This window comes from Podarcis melisellensis, assembly GCF_964234715.1.
Source record: "Podarcis melisellensis genome assembly, chromosome: 9".
Taxonomy (NCBI): Eukaryota; Metazoa; Chordata; class Lepidosauria; order Squamata; family Lacertidae; genus Podarcis; species Podarcis melisellensis.
The window spans coordinates 48227189-48244763 of record NC_138541.1 but is presented as its reverse complement, the minus strand read 5'-3'; the positions used below and the strand labels follow the sequence as shown (position 1 = coordinate 48244763).

General features: G+C 40.9%; 1 long non-coding RNA gene across 1 annotated transcript in view; it reads left to right on the top strand.

The window, feature by feature from the left end:
* Window positions 1-972: 972 nt before the first annotated feature.
* Window positions 973-17575, top strand: part of LOC309378280 — a 56174-nt gene continuing 39571 nt past the window's right edge. The window contains exon 1 of the long non-coding RNA XR_014171992.1: window positions 973-1049. This is a non-coding gene — a long non-coding RNA (uncharacterized lncRNA). The remainder of the gene's footprint in view (window positions 1050-17575) is intronic.

The following is a 17575-nucleotide window of genomic DNA, read 5'->3' as shown; positions in this document are numbered from 1 at the left end:
CTCCTCCTTCTCTTTTCAACCTGGTAATATTATTAATGTACCAAGTAAGAGAAACTGATACCAGTTTCATGAACTACATGAATACTTATGCTAGTCAGATGCTATATACTACAACAGGCAAGAAATAGTGCTACCTTAAAAGCACTGACTTTAAGATAACCCCTACATTTAAATAGTTAGAAAGGGTTGCTGTAATCGGTATTTCTTTTTTCATTTTTGACAGATTAAGTTCCTTTTGTCAATCTTGAAATAAATTTCCATGTTCCTATCATTCTTGTAAAAACCTATTTTTGTGAGTAATTTAGTTGAAATTATATTGCACTGTAATAGAAATTATTGACTTAATAAGAAATTAACTACAATTCTGAGATTTGGAGAGAAAGCTTAAACAACAGTAAAGGCTCTACCTATGTTTTTCTAAAACACCACAATATTCAGGCATATCAATATTACTGCTGAGCCCAAACCACATGCCTAAGAAGCTGTGACATTTTGAAATATGAATGTGCTAGTGTCCCAGACTCGTAGCTTCAAGTTTATTGTTTTATACCTCTCTTTACAAACTTCCTTAGTTGTGGGTGTAAATTGTTCGTGGTCAAGCCCATTAAATATCTTCGTGGCCCATGGCAGTAGAAATGAAAATTATGTATCTTTGCTAACCACACCAGAGATAAATGAAAAGCTAAAAAAAATGGGGTCAGTGCTACAGTTTGCTGAATATGAAATTGTGGAGGTAACGACCATTCGGAATGTTATTTTGGAATTGACTGACAGAACATGCCTGCATGAAGGGTCTCAAGAACAGTATGTGCTCTTACCCCTGTCACTTCAGGACAGCTCAAGTCAAAGTGTGAGGCCATCAGTGAGATGCATGCTGGTATGTGATTTTATTTTGGCACATAGATGTTTATGGGGAAATGGAAAAGTACATCTAGCAGTTGACTGTGAATGACACTGTCAACCAGTGAAGCAACAGCTTGGTGAGGTGGCTGTTATGAGGCCATGGGGACTAAGATGAGAAGCTATTTTTAATTATGTTGAATTAACAGGTAAGTTTCTGCTTTTTATTTGCCCCAAAAATACATGGAGTATCTATTTTGCTAGAAGTGACTAGTGAATGGTCTTTGACCACTTAATGGTTGAGTAGTATAGAAGCAAGGGAGGCTCTACAGATCTGGTTATTGGTCTGTGTTAGCTGTTCTGCTCTTTTCTAAGAATAAATAGTGTTATGCACGTATGGAGATTTATTACGGAGATAATTATTAAAAGTAATAGATTGTTTCCAAACTTCATCCTACTCAGACTAGATTCATTGGAACTTATGGACCTCAGTTACTTATATCCATTACTTTCAATGGGTCTAGAAGTAGCTTTGGATACAACCTAATGTATAGAATTATGTAGTTACACAAATAAACAGCTTCAGTCTATTCTTTAAATGGAATTTACCAAAAGCTACAAATCCATTCTAAGGAAGTGTTAAGGATCTGCGATGGCAACATCTCCATCAACAATAAAAAAGACAAATCTCTTTCTCCTTTAGTCAATGTGAAATGTCCTGGAAGGTTGATAATGCTTTTTACCCCCAAGTGTCTTTGATGACTTACAAAATGAGTGCAAGAGTCATTGAAAAGAAAGGAAGAGGACAGATGGCTGAAAAGTGTAGTCCAAATCTAGCATTCTCCATCACTGAACTGGTAAAACTGCTGAGTGGTTTTATAATTCATAATTCTAATAGAGGAACCCAAGCACCTTCAGACCCTACATTGGTATATTGTGCAACTTGCGTTCCTCCAAGTAAGATCTTTTTAAAGGCTTATATATATGACAGCAACAATGAGAAATGAGAATACTAATGCACAAGGTCCAATTATTTCATACTGATTTCTTGATAGAAACAATCAAGAGCTTTGTGATGCCTTAAAGACCAACAGCTATGACTGCAACCTTCCGCAGGGAAAAAGTCTACTTCACCAGGTGCATTACTGAGTAAAAATGTTCAGGATAAGAATATTAACCTGTTCAAGCCTTGCCCACCCTAACTAGGATAAAGCAGGCCTTTGCCTTGGAATTTTGTAGCTTTGGTTGTGGCTAGAAAGTAAATGTGTTGTTTATGTATTAGCTATTATGCCTAGATATGACGAGTTCTGCAGCAGAGCTGATAACATGATGATGTGGTTTCTCTCCACTGCTGAAACACAATAACTTTTAGTGTGCAAAAAAAAGACCTTTAAAAGAAAATCTAAACTGAAAAAACTAAGCATTTCAAATGGAATGTACTTGGGCTAATAATATTTGGGTTGGATTAATAATATATGGAGTATTGTTCTATCAGAATGCCTCACATACCATCGGCGACTAATCAAGGGCATCTCCAAAAAAGAGACCTTTGATACAATATGGTCTCCATTTTCCCTCTTTTATTGAAGAAGAACAGGATATTTTAATGTTATCATCATCATCATCATCATCATCATCATCACAGAGGTGTCTGTGAAGGAGATATATTCATTGAAAATGTTAGCTTTTCTTCCTTTTCTTTTCAAGAAAGGAAACTACCTGTTTGTTAAGTCTGGCACCGGAGGTCCTTCTCTAAATATTCCTGCTGCTTTGTAGGCTTTCTTAATAATAATTACTATTATTTATAAGCCGCCACGTGACTGGGTTGCCCGGAGACCCACGTTTTAGATTTTTTTTTAAAAAAAAAATATTCTCCAGGATTTTAACTGCTTTTCTATCTAATGCTTTTTGTATTTTTACTGTTGATATGATAAATGCTTTTGTTTGTGATGTTTTTGATCTGTTTTGTATTTGTTTTATGGTTCTCTTTTGTAGGCTATCTTGAAAATCTAGAATAAGGGGAATTTTTTTTTTATTGGAATGTACTCTGTGTGTGAGGGACGCGGGTGGCGCTGTGGGTTAAAGCCTCAGCGCCTAGGACTTGCCGATCGAAAGGTCGGCGGTTCGAATCCCCGCGGCGGGGTGCGCTCCCGTCTTTCGGTCCCAGCGCCTGCCAACCTAGCAGTTCGAAAGCACCTCCGGGTGCAAGTAGATAAATAGGGACCGCTTTCTAGCGGGAAGGTAAACGGCGTTTCCGTGTGCAGCTCTGGCTCGCCAGAGCAGCGATGTCACGCTGGCCACGTGACCCGAAGTGTCTTCGGACAGCGCTGGCCCCTGGCCTCTTAAGTGAGATGGGCGCACAACCCCAGAGTCTGGCAAGACTGGCCCGTACGGGCAGGGGTACCTTTACCTTTACCTTTACTCTGTGTGTGTGTTTCCTACTTCCTTTCAGGCCAGAATTTTTAATCCTTGGAGTTCAGGATGGAAAAGTTTTGCTTTCCCCACAATGGCTGGAGCGTCTCATTGCCTGTCAATACACATATTTATTGTTTTGCTAAGTTAGTTCAATTTGCTCCAGGAAGCCACTTTGCTCTTTTGATTTCAGGCCACGACTTGACAGCGCCCATCAAGTAACCCAGCTAATTACCAAGTTAAAGCATAGCCAGGAAATGTACTGCTCTTAATTATTGTTAAAATCCAAATAGTGTCCTCATGCTCAGAAAAGGATTTGGATTCAGCAAATGCCTTTGCTAACAGAGGAGGAGGGCAGGAGATTTGGGCCAATTTGCAATTCCCCCTGCAGCCCCTTCCATACCACCTTGTGTAGGGTGCTCCAAACTGTCTGGAGCCAGTTTTCAGGAACTCCTGGTGGTTGGAGGGAAAGTGAAATCAGCTAGAGGTGCTTCTCCTCATCTTCCATTAGCAGAAGCACCTGCTGAGTCAAAAGGGCACCAGAGGTTTCTATTCAATTTATACAAAAGACACGGGGCAAAGTCCTTGTTTCTTGGCCTCCCATTCAGACAGTCAGCTGGAGGTGGTATTGAAATCACATTGTGGAGGAACTTTGTGAGTACTTCCTCTCTACCATGGAGATAGCGTCCGTTATGATCTTTGTCATGTGTACTATTTCTTCCCCGAAGAAGAAAAAGAAGAGCAGGCTCTTGTCTACTCTTGCTCACACGGAGGTCTCTGTCCATACTGCGGGAATATCATTAAAAGATATAAAGATATAAAAACTGATAATTTTATATGACAAATGTAGAAAGGTATGGCTGTAGTGCCAAAGGCTGTAAAGTTAAAATGGATATATGCAGGAAATGTGACAATAGACAATTCAGTCCAATGGAATAAATTGTAAAGTCTCCATATGTTAATATGGAGACTCTATAATATCAAAAGACCAAGGGGACCACAACCGGTTCTTGGTGGATGATCCAAAACTAACAGCAGGGCTTGTGTTGATACAAGAAGCAAATGAGAAAATTATGGAGAGAACATAAAGAGGTGCATATGGAAAGATGGATGTGAGAAGATCTCAGAATTTCGTTGCTGCTATGTCAGGAACGTATTTGTGATTGGTTGAAATAATCTCTTCACATGAGTCAGGAGCTATGTTTCAAATATGTAACCAAAGTTCACATACGTTAGACGTATTTGTTTCATGTACACACTGATTTCCTCATTTTACACAGTTTACATTTCCTATTGCCAGTTTTTTAATCCCTTCCACCCCTCTGCTGTTTTTTGGGTTGGACATGGGCTGAATGTAAGTGACCCTATATTTCATTTCAGTCAAGGATGTGATGATAAATAGCACACTTTGTGCTGCATAGGTGCATGTGATGAATCATACAGATATTGCTAAAAGCCTTCAGCACTCTCCCTGGTACCTTTCTTAGCATCTGTGCAATGCCAGATATGTAGGAATGAATGGAACAACCTAATCATCTGAAATGCTTTTTGAAATGTGCTAGCAAGATGGATCTAGATGGATTTTACATCAGAGATCATATTTATCCATTCCTCTGCTACTTGGTGGTATTACCAGTGAGGTGATCTATTAATGTTACAAGGAGAAATTTTCGTGATGGGGGTCAGGTGGTTGAAAATGAATTTAGCTTATTTTTTCCCACTCCTCACTCTGTTCCAGCTAGTTGATTTTCTCGGCTCTCTGATTTCTTGCTGCACTGAGAAAAACCCTCTGAAAAGTGCAATTAAAGATTTTCTGAATCAGTGGCTGTTACTTACAAATACAAAAAATAATTTAAAAAGCCCCATACCAAAGTTTGATTTGAGATAATATTTCCCATCCCTTCTTATTTTCACAAAACTGCTTTAACTGTAGCTGTATTATAATAAGTCATCTCACTTATAGGCCAGATCATAAATTTGTTTCCAACATCTTTATGGCCTTCGAAAAAGCAGAGATGAATTGAGCACTGTGGGGCTGACTTAATTGGCTGAAACGCTTTTAAAATGTGATGTGGTGTGATTTAATCAGACTGTGGCACTAATGGAGTTAAGCACTCTGTCCACTAGGAAATGATATGATCTTTCAGAGTTCTAAGTGCCTGTTTATGGCTCTGTTGAAGGTGCTTTTTTGTAACTCCTGTATTCTAACCCATTGCCCGGGGTTAGAGGGTTTTTATTTTATTTTTAAAAAGCAGTTATGTACTACAAAATGTAGAGTGCCTAGGTCCTTAAGTTGGACTTCATGAAATGTATTCTTTAAAAAAACCAATCAGTTATGTAATAAATAAAAAAATCAGATGAACGTTCTAAAACATCTGATAGCAAATGGACAAATCTCCCCTTTCCTTGACAGCAGCACATCTGCACTCATGCCCACATTTCAGAACTATCTGCAAATAATCTCATTTTCTATTAAATCAGCATTAGCTTGACCAAATTACAGTGCTTGAACAGTCCTAATGGAAAGCGCTTTAGGAATTCTCTGGCCTTATTTCACATTGAGAATATGAAAAAGAACCCTGCATTTTCCTAAAATGGAAGTCCATGTGGGTATCATCCAGTGATGTCATATCGCACAACAGACTTCTGCTTGCACACACAGGATTTTCCCTTCCTCTTCTCCCCCTGTAGCCCTCTCCCATGCCCCCAAATCTTCTCCAGACAGTTGAGGTACCCTCTGCAGCAAATTGAGGGGTGCAGGAGTAAAGAAAAGTAGAAGGAGAAGTTTAATCTCCACCCCAGTTGCCATCACCCTAGCCTTCAAATGCATAAAACAATGAGTTTACCTCAATGGAAAACTCAAAACAAAATGGGAAACTTGCCTCTATATTTTACAGTTAGACAGTCCTCAGTGATTCCTTGTTGCTTCAGTAAGTCAATCTAGTTGAACCTGGATATAAAAATCCCTGGTGGTGTAGTTGGTTCAAGAATCTCAGATTCCAAACCCAAGTCAATTATGTGGGGTTTTGTGTGTGTGTGTGTGCGAGAGAGAGAGAGAGAAAGAGAGAGAGAGAGAGAGAGAGAAAGAAAGAAAGAAAGAAAGAAAGAAAGAAAGAAAGAAAGAAAGATACTTAAGGCATTCTAAACACTGCAAAATTCTGAGGAATAAAATAAAAGTTCAATGTGATAACTGAAAGGTGTCTGCTTCTTTTTGGCTTCCTAGTATGGTCACCAAATTCTGTTCCATCACGGTGAGATTGTTGCCTTCAGGCAAGAGGAAAGCTAAGGGCCAATGGTATCAGATCAACCAGACTGCAGAGTCTGCAATGCCAATGACATAGTTAGAATTCCACCCTATTTTTTCAGCTATATTTCCAGGCTTCTGTTTTGCCAGGCACTGTATGTGCCTCATTTCCCAGATATGCTGTAGATTATGTGGAATCAACAAATTCGTATGATTGGTTAATCTTTAAAGCCTGATGCTAACATTAGAACTACTACATACAGAATAAGACTCTAGTGTGACATATGGACCCCTTCATGGATCACTGCCTTGCCGTGGCAAAGGGGCTTGAAGAACTCAGAGAAGCTATGAACTATGCCGAGCAGGGCACCCAAGATGAACAGGTCATAGTGGAGAGTTTTGACCAAACGTGATCCACCTGGAGGAGGAACCGGCAAGCCACTCCAGTATCCCTGCCAAGAAAACTCCATGGACAAAGACAACAGGCATATAAAAGTTATGACGCTGGAAGATGAGCCCCTCAGGTCGGAAGGCGTCCAACATGCTACTGGGGAAGAGCGGAGGGCAAGTACAAGTAGATCCAGAGCTGATGAAGCGGCTGGGCCAAAGCCGAAAGGACGCTCAGTTGCGGATATGCCTGGAAGCGAAAGGAAAGTCCAATGCTGTAAAGAAAAATATTGCATAGGAACCTGGAATGTAAGAACCATGAACCTGGGTAAGTTGGAGGTGGTCAAAAATGAGATGGCAACAATAAATATTGACATCCCGGCATCAGTGAACTAAAATGGACGGGAATGGGTGAATTCAGTTCGGATGACCATCATATCTACTACTGTGGGCAAGAAACCCGTAAAAGAAATGGAGTGGCCCTCATAGTCAACAAAAGAGTGGCGAAGGCTGTACTGGGATGCAATCTCAAAAATGATAGAATGATCTCGATACGAATCCAAGGCAGACCTTTTAACATCACAGTAATCCAAGTTTATGCACCAACTACTGGTGCTGAAGAAACTGAAATTGACCAATTCTATGAAGACTTACAACACCTTATAGAAGTGACACCAAAGAAGGATGTTCTTCTCATCATAGGGGATTGGAATGCTAAAGTAGGGAGTCAAGAGATAAAAGGAACAACTGGCAAGTTTGGCCTTGGAGATCAAAACGAAGCAGGGCAAAGGCTAATAGAGTTCTGTCAAGAGAACAAGCTGGTCATCACAAACACGCTTTTCCAACAACACAAGAGACGACTCTACACATGGACATCACCAGATGGGCAGCATCGAAATCAGATTGATTATATTCTCTGCAGCCAAAGATGGAGAAGCTCTATACAGTCAGCAAAAACAAGACCTGGAGCTGACTGTGGCTCAGATCATCAGCTTCTTATAGCAAAATTCAAGCTTAAACTGAAGAAAGTAGGAAAAACCACTGGGCCGGTAAGATACAATCTAAGTCAAATCCCTTATGAATACACAGTGGAAGTGAGGAACAGGTTTAAGGATTTAGATTTGGTGGACAGAGTGCCTGAAGAACTATGGATGGAGGCTCGTAACATTATACAGGAGGCAGCAACGAAAACCATCCCAATGAAAAGGAAATGCAAGAAAGCAAAGTGGCTGTCCAATGAGGCCTTACAAATAGCGGGGGAGAGAAGGCAAGCAAAATGTGAGGGAGATGGTGAAAGATACAGGAAATTGAATGCAGATTTCCAAAGAATTGCAAGGAGAGACAAGAAGACCTTCTTAAACGAGCAATGCAAAGAAATAGAGGAAAGCAATAGAATGGGAAGAACCAGAGATCTGTTCAAGAAAATTGGAGATATGAAAGGAACATTTCGTACAAAGATTTCCATAATAAAGGACAAAAGTGGAAAGGACCTAACAGAAGCAGAAGACATCAAGAAGAGGTGGCAAGAATACACAGAGGAATTATACCAGAAAGAAATGGATGTCCCGTATACCCCAGGTAGTGTGGTTGCTGACCTTGAGCCAGACATCCTGGAGAGTGAAGTCAAATGGGCCTTAGAAAGCACCGCAAATAACAAGGCCAGTGGAAGTGACGGTATTCCAGCTGAACTATTTAAAATTTTAAAAGATGATGCTGTTAAGGTGCTACACTCAATATGCCAGCAAGTTTGGAAAACTCAGCAGTGGCCAGAAGATTGGAGAAGATCAGTCTACATCCCAATCCCAAAGAAGGGCAGTGCCAAAGAATGCTCCAACTACCGCACAATTGCACTCATTTCACACGCTAGCAAGGTTATGCTTAAAATTCTACAAGGAAGGCTCAAGCAGTATGTGGACCGAGAACTCCCAGAAGTGCAAGCTGGATTTAGAAGAGGCAGAGGAACCAGAGACCAAATTGCAAACATGCGCTGGATTATGGAGAAAGCTAGAGAGTTCCAGAAAGACATCTACTTCTGCTTCATTGACTATGCAAAAGCCTTTGACTGTGTCGACCACGGCAAACTATGGCAAGTTCGTAAAGAAATGGGAGTGCCAGATCACCTCATCTGTCTCCTGAGAAATCTCTATGTGGGACAAGAAGCTACAGTTAGAACTGGATATGGAACAACTGATTGGTTCAAAATTGGGAAAGGAGTACGACAAGGCTGTATTTTGTCTCCCTGCTTATTTAACTTATATGCAGAATTCATCATGCGAAAGGCCGGGCTGGATGAATCCCTAGCCGGAATTAAGATTGCCGGAAGAAATATCAACAACCTCAGATATGCAGATGACACAACCTTGATGGCAGAAAGTGAGGAGGAAATAAAGAACCTTTTAATGAGGGTGAAAGAGGAGAGCGCAAAATATGGTCTGAAGCTCAACATCAAAAAAACGAAGATCATGGCCACTGGTCCCATCACCTCCTGGCAAATAGAAGGGGAAGAAATGGAGGTAGTGAGAGATTTTACTTTCTTGGGCTCAATGATCACTGCAGATGGTGACAGCAGCCACGAAATTAAAAGACGCCTGCTTCTTGGGAGAAGGGCAATGACAGGCCTAGACAGCATCTTGAGAAGTAGAGACATCACCTTGCCAACAAAGGTTCGTATAGTTAAAGCTATGGTTTTCCCAGTAGTGATGTATGGAAGTGAGAGCTGGACCATAAAGAAGGCTGATCGCCGAAGAATTGATGTTTTTGAATTATGGTTCTGGAGGAGACTCTTGAGAGTCCCATGGACTGCAAGAAGATCAAACCTCTCCATACTGAAGGAAATCAACCCTGAGTGCTCAATGGAAGGACAGATTGTGAAGCTGAGGCTCCAGTACTTTGGCCACCTCATGAGAAGAGAAGACTCCCTGGAGAAGACCCTGATGTTGGGAAAGATGGAGGGCACAAGGAGAAGGGGGCGACAGAGGACGAGATGGTTGGATAGTGTTTTCGAGGCTACCAGCATGAGTTTGACCAAACTGCGGGAGGCAGTAGAGGACAGAGGTGCCTGGCGTTCTCTGGTCCATGGGGTCACGAAGAGTCGGACACGACTAAACGACTAAACAACAACAAGTGACATATGGATATATATTAACAATAATAGGAATTCATATGATATACAAATATGCTAGTCAAGGAGCTCCTTATATGAGAAAATAGTATATACATGGCTTCATTTCATTTTCTTACTTTGACGACAAAAGCAAATTTAAGTCTTCATGTATTGCAAATTGAAACGAACAGCTGCTCAGTTTCTTCATAAACTTTAATATGGTTGCTATAAAACCTAATTGTGATGTTTAATAAGTACCTTTACTGGTAAATTCTAATTAATCTGAGATAGAGGGAGGAAATAGAAGTCATTTTTTTAAAAAACGGACTTCCTTTCCTATCCACTTCTAATCTGAATATAACCTAATGAGGCAAATTTAGTTCGATATTTAGCCTAGCCATTCTTCTCTGGCAGCTAAAGAAACAACAGTTGTTGGTTTTTTTTACAGCCATTATACATGTAGTATAGCATTGCTAAGGCTATTGATTTGGTCAATAACCATTTATTCACATCTAAACTAAGTATAATTGGATGGGCACAAGATAAACTGTAACACAGTAGTTACCTAGTTAGGCACAGGAAAAGCCGAGAATGAGAACAGAAGCTGGTCCCTTCATGTACCATGTACCATGTACTTCCACTAAAGTGTTTCTTAGGATTTCAGTGAACCACTTAGTAGTAGTAGTAGTAGTAGTAGTAGTAGTAATAGTTTAACAAATCAAAGCTCATGTTTTAACAGTGTTTATTTTCTTTGTCTCTGGCATCATCAAAATCAGCATTGTATTATAAAATCATAGGTCCTAAGACAGACCATTAGTACATTTTTAAAGGAAATATGAGTACAGTGAACTAGCAGTTTATTATAAAATCGTGGGTCCCAGCTCCAAGTCTTGTTAGCTAGTTTGATAACCCAGTTCTGGTCTAAACTGGGCCAACCACGAGAGTCAGAAAGCAAACTAATCAAATGCAGAAACAAATACAAATATTCTTGACTTTTTTTCAACCTTTCCATGGCCCACTTGAAGGGAGCTCATGAACCACAATTTGAGCATCTGGCTGAGTCCATAGAAAGAGAGAGCTAATTAGTACATCCAGGTAGATTTTTTATTATTATTCTTTTCTCAGCCAATATACACATACAGAAGATTCATTGCTGGGCCTACCATTAGGCAGTGTGAAGCAGCCACACCAGGCAGCAAATGCTAGGAGATAGGGAGCCAGCAGGGTTGGAAGTGGCTATTTTGGCACCCAGGACCAACAACATGAAATGCATCCCATAGTCAACCATGTATGTAGTGACACAAAAAATTAACAACAGTTGTAATAACATGATAAAAAACCCAAACATATTTATTTAAATTACATTGTAACATTACATTATTACGTGCAATCGCATGTAAAGGAGAAACATTAAAAAAAACACATAATTATTCTATCAGTAACTTTACACATTATATTTTTTCATGCAGTCCCTTACCAATAGTGTCACCTTATACATTATTAGAATGAATACATTTTATTTTTGTAAATAATATATATAGGTCTATTACAGTATGGAAACATTTAACATTAATCATGATTTGACGCCCCCTTGAATCAGGTGCCCTGGGCACAGGACACCACCCTAGTTGCATCCCTTGCGAGTGGCAGGGAAGTGTTGGAAGACAAAGTTCCATGTGACCTGCCCTACACTCCACAAAGCTAGTTAGTGCCCTCAGTTACATGGGTCCTGGCTTCCATCTCAGAAGCAATGTCAGAGGCTCCTACGTGTGTGTAAAAAAGAAAGCTTTAATCAATGCTTCCAGTGATTTTGGTCAGACTAAGAGCACAGATAGCAAATGGTGCAACTAAGAGGTGAAGAATGATATCAGTGGGTCCAAAAAGAGACTAAAGTTGTGAAGTTGCCTCAACAACTGGTCATGTCCCTCCCATCAGCTTCGGATGGAAGACGTGGTACACTCAAAAGAGCTCTCTCTTTCCCCATGAGATTGGTGTGCTTGGAGGTGTGTGCTAGCTGTCCAGCCTCCTCCAGCTGTCCAGTCTCCCCTCCTGGCAGATTGACATCTTCCCCTGTTGCTAGGGAATCTTCTGCTCTGTGCAAGCAGCTTGATGGAGCCACTCATGCTTCCTCCCTTCCCTGGCTTCTAAATGCAACAGAGTCGGGGTAACATCCTTCCTCTCAGCCCACTCCCTGCCAGTGGAGTGCTCTGTGCTCTCTTCTGACACATCTGACAGTAACAGTCCCTTCCAGCCCTAAACCAGTTGGAACTGAAGGACTCACAGCACTGTCCTGTCCCCAATGTTGAAGTAAGGTTCATTTACCAGTCTGAGCAGCTCCTGTATGTAGAACTGGGCAAGTAATGGGAGGTTGGACGAGCACTCGTATCTGGTCCTTTGCCTCAAGCAATGAAATATATTGGGCTGGCTCCAGCAGACACCTCTATGTAGGAGGACTGGATCACATCAGTCTGCTGGCAAGGATGCATATTGCCCTAGCGCTTTCTAGATGAAGGACTCAAATCTTGTTTTCTGCTACTAGCTTTAATCAGATCAGTATGGTACATAAGCTATGCAAGGGTCACTGCTATAGCAGGCACATAGAATGTCTAACCAAGCTGAGATGTGGATCCAACCTGGACTCTTGTTATAAAGGAGTGGAGTGGGGATGGCTTCATTGCAGATCTTCCCACCTCTCACCTTCATCTGACCAGTCCTTCCAGGATGATTCCTCAGGACTCATGACACATATGTTTTGAATGCATCCCCAAACCCTTCCAACATACAGGGATGGATTCAATTAACTTGTCCTGCTAGCAGAAGTCAGGGCAAGGATAGTCACCTGCTCTATGGGGCTATCCCCTTCCTCTCTTCCCCCTGATCTCCTTAGTACTACATTGAATTCTACCAATAGAAAATTAGAACACCAGGGAAAATCTAGCCTAGACTGCTTCCCTGACAATGCTAGTTTTAAATGTGCAGGGACAGTGTGCGTGTGCATGTGCATGCTGGGAATTCATTCAAAGAAACAGCTCCTCGTCTGCAGTTTAAATGCTGTGGTAGGAACTACACAGCGAGAATCTGCTGATTGTAAATAGAATATCATGCTCTTCTAAATGGATGGCAGGTCTATGTGGATATTTAAGAGAGGCATTATTTATATCTGACCTTGCATGCTTATCAATTAATGTCTTATTGATACTACAGCCAAAATTGATCCCTGCCTCCAGTTGCGGATTCTCTTGATGAAAGGAGGAAGAAAAACAAGGAGGTTTCAGTGTGTTGCTCTGCCCTCAGGAATGGTTTTCTTGAAATATCTGGCATGAAATACATTACTCTTAAACCCAGTAAAGATTTTGCTGTGATCTTTGTGAACTCAGAAAAGACCTTTCACTCTGCAAGGGATATTGGCTTGGAATATATTGGTATGCAGAGCACTTTGCCAAAAATAGACTTACTTGTGCATCAAATTTTTTACTTCTATGAAGTTTGGTAGTGGAATCAGGCTTTCTGCTGGATGAGGCAAAGGTCTCAGTTGCACTCAGTTGGTGCAGGAGAATCAGAGTTGCTGGAGGGAAAGAGGCAGTCAGGCCTGGAGTAAGAAGGCAAATTGAGCAGCAGCAACCCTGAGTCATTACTGAGAGTTACAAGAACAGAGCTGGCCTGTTGCCCAGGTAAGAGTTAAAAGGTCACATAGAAGAATTTGCAGGTAGTTCAGAATCAGCAGTAGTCATTGAATGTATAAGGGGCTTCCCTTATACAACAATGTTTTAGGTTTTTTTTAAAAAACAAAACACATAAACAAATACTTGTTTAAATGTACGTAGTAATCATAGGGAAAAATGGCAACTTTTAAAGATCTGAAAAGGAACTGATTTTTAATGCTCAAAAATGGGTGCACAGATTTTTGCCCTCTAGGGTCATATGTAGTGGTGGGTGTATGGTTGAAGACCCTCCAGGTGTCCCTATATTTGCCAGGGACGGTTCTGGATTTACAGAAGCCAGTTTCTGATTTGCTCCCAGAATGTTCTGCTTCTCCTTAGGATGGACCTATGGAGAAATGTTGAAGGGTATGGAGTTATGTGAGCTCTGAGTCAAGGAGATAAGTAACTATACAACCTTTAGATATCTATATAAGGAAGTTTTAAAAAAAATGTTTAATGTTTTATTATGTTTTTATATGTGTTGGAAGCCACCCAGAGTGGTTGGGACAACCCAGTCAGATGGGTGGGGTATTGTTATCATTATTTTCATTGGAGAAATGTTGGAGGGTATGTGGTTGAGGACTACATATCAGTGGTTGTGGTCAGTGATGGTCAAGGCCATGAACACACACAAGCACATATTCAGCAAACACACATGCATTTCACTGGGATTACTGGTCTGCACAACCTTGTAATCATGATACTTGACAAATCACTGTCCACACGCTACTAATAGCAATCTTATCTAAAGTAGGATTGATGAGGCATAGAAGTTCTAACTTTTCCCATGGCTGTGACCCAGTAAAGAACACTGGCCCTGCTCAGTTAACAGCTGGGCAGCAGGAAAAGGAGTAGCTCTGTGGGGCTAGATGAGCTGCACAAAGATTGGCCAAGAGAGGCTAAAATATCCCTTTGCCTAATTATTATTATTTATAAAATTTATCTACCACACCTCATCCGCGGATCACGGAGTGGTTTACAATATAAAGACACAAAAATACACAGTAACCAACAAAAACAATTATGTCCCAAAGACCACGAATGATGTTCGGATGAGTTAGTGTTCCCTGGTGCTCTTTGGCCCCATGTTCAAGTCAAATAGTCATGCTGCTGACTGCAGGTATCACCTAACAGCTTGGTCTTTGTAAGCTTTTATTCAATGGCACCTTACCCCTTTGTTTCCAAACAACAATTCTTCATTTTCTTTCCAAGGGGGAAAAACACTTCCATGAAATGTGAGATTGTCATTGTATGAGTGAGTAGTAAGACTGGCCCAATTTATCATTTTTCTCTGTACGCATTAATGTCAACTTTTCCATACCATATTTGCATGGCAAGATATGAGAATGAAAAAGAACACCGTAAGTTACCATAGCATATGAAAACATTTTTAAAAACCAAATATTCATTCTGTTATTAGTTCTGCCACCATGAGGCACGTTCACTAAAAGTACTAATTAAGGAAGCAGGGGTGATTGAAGCATGAATGCCACTGTATTCTTCTAGGTTCAATATTCAACATGGATCTTTTTCCACTGGTACAATTGCCACAAGCTTTTTACATGTCTGATTCTGTCCAGGTCACTACACATCAGGGGGTATAAATAATCAGTACCTGTTGTACAAGTTAGGTAGAAAAATAGTAGCTTAGATGCTCATCCAAGTGTAGATTTATGCCAGGATTTCGTTCCTCTTGATGGATGCATGTTTTGATAGGCATTCTGATGTGAATTAAAACATACATTCTCTGACATAGCAAGCACTACTAGTCATGCGTAACTCCATATACCTGTTGCATGGACAAAGCCTGATGGAAAGAAGCAAAACAGGTTTTTTTAAATTATAGCCGACATTTTCCAGAGTGTTCTATGCAATGTATTTCGCTCATCCAGTTTTCCATGTGCTCAGTTATCACGGAAAAGCAGGACATTGGATTGAAAATGTTAGATAGCAATCAGCAGTTTTACACATACATACCAAATGTTAACCACTTTAGTTCAGAACCCCTCCCTCCTGCAGCAGAAAACATTTGTTTGAGGATCTTTTTGGCTGGTGAGGTAGAGGGAAAGGATATCCAGCATATCAGGTTTTCAATGAATATTTGGCATAATTATTCTGTCTGAGACTTTAGCACTGAATGAGGGAGTAGAGGTCTTTCTTTCTTTCTTTCTTTCTCATATCTTGCCTTCCAAGGTCTGATATTTATAGGTACTATGCAGGTTGAACAACCTCAATGATTTTTTTGATGACACAGTCAACCTAGAACCATTTCAATATGAGCTTTGAATGTTAGCATGGTGATGTGAATAACACAGACAGAGTCTACAGAGAAAAGAAACTGACAATGCTTTACTGAGGGAAACTGAACAAGACAGTATAAAATATTAGCAGAAATAAACACTGGGGAGTTTGTCTTTCTTATAGGACTTGTGGAAAGCATGGAGTCAACAACATAGCCCATGAGAGTTCAAGTTACCTCAGCAAGGTTCATGTCACGCTGGCTGGTTGCTAGGCAACATCTTCATCTCCCTCTTCATTAGCTGACTGTCAATAGAATTAACCCTTAGATTCTTAACAGAATAATCTCTTGCAACACTGACTTAAAGGTAAAGGTAAAGGTAAAGGTACCCCTGCCCGTACGGGCCAGTCTTGACAGACTCTGGGGTTGTGCGCCCATCTCACTCAAGAGGCCAGGGGCCAGCGCTGTCCGGAGACACTTCCGGGTCACGTGGCCAGCGTGACATCGCTGCTCTGGTGAGCCAGAGCCGCACACGGAAACGCCGTTTACCTTCCCGCTGGTAAGCGGTCCCTATTTATCTACTTGCACCCGGAGGTGCTTTCGAACTGCTAGGTTGGCAGGCGCTGGGACCGAGCAGCGGGAGCGCACCCCGCCGCAGGGATTCGAACCGCCGACCTTTTGATCGGCAAGTCCTAGGCGCTGAGGCTTTAACCCACAGCGCCACCTGCGTCCCACTGACTTAGGCAGTGTTAATGGCCCAGATTATAAATGTTTCCATAGATGTGCTTATTCTGTTAGGTCCTTCAGCAGCTTTTAGATATTGTCCATTCCATTCTGCTTGGGTTGTCCCAAGTGATAGTGACCCATTGATTTAAATATGGTTTTATCTGCCCATGTTCAGAATGAAGTCATTGAGTTATATGAAGTCATATTCATCAATAGCTAGGAGCAATAATTTTACTACTACAACTTCCCTAAGAAGGTCAAATGACTAACTCTGCCCTTGTGGCATTCCAGAAAGGCTCCAAGATCTTCCTATTTTGGAGGACTTCCAGGGCTGACTTGATGTGTATGTGTATGGGCATCTCTGAATCGCTAGTTTTGCTGCTGAAAGTATTCTGGTTTTGATTGTTCATTGTCTATCTTAACTATGTTGTTTTATTGCATTTTATGTAAGTTACCTTTAATAACCAATAGTGAGCAGTTGCTGTTGTTTTTTGTGATATGTATAATGCAATAAAACATTGCAGTTTTACCACAACATTATTGTGTTTCTACGCTTCTCTTGGCAGACATGAGGTGCTCATCTAGCTTTTAACTGCTCCTGCCTTTCACAGCCTTGCCTTTCTAACTGCAGACTGAGACAATATAGTTATGGCAACGATGTGGAACTCTTGGACACATAAGAACTACCCTCATACACAAGCTTTCTGTTGCCAAGCAACTCTACACAAGCCTTGACATTTATCTCTTGTTGAACAGAGCAACTTGTTTTTTTGCTTAAACCTCAGCTAATTGCATTATCAGAATCTGAATAAAATTTATTGAAGGAGTATTGATGAGCCTTAGATCCATGACAACACGTAGATGGTGGAAAAACCCAGCAATGTGTGCTGGCACTACATGCCAAAGAAAAGTTACTACGTTAG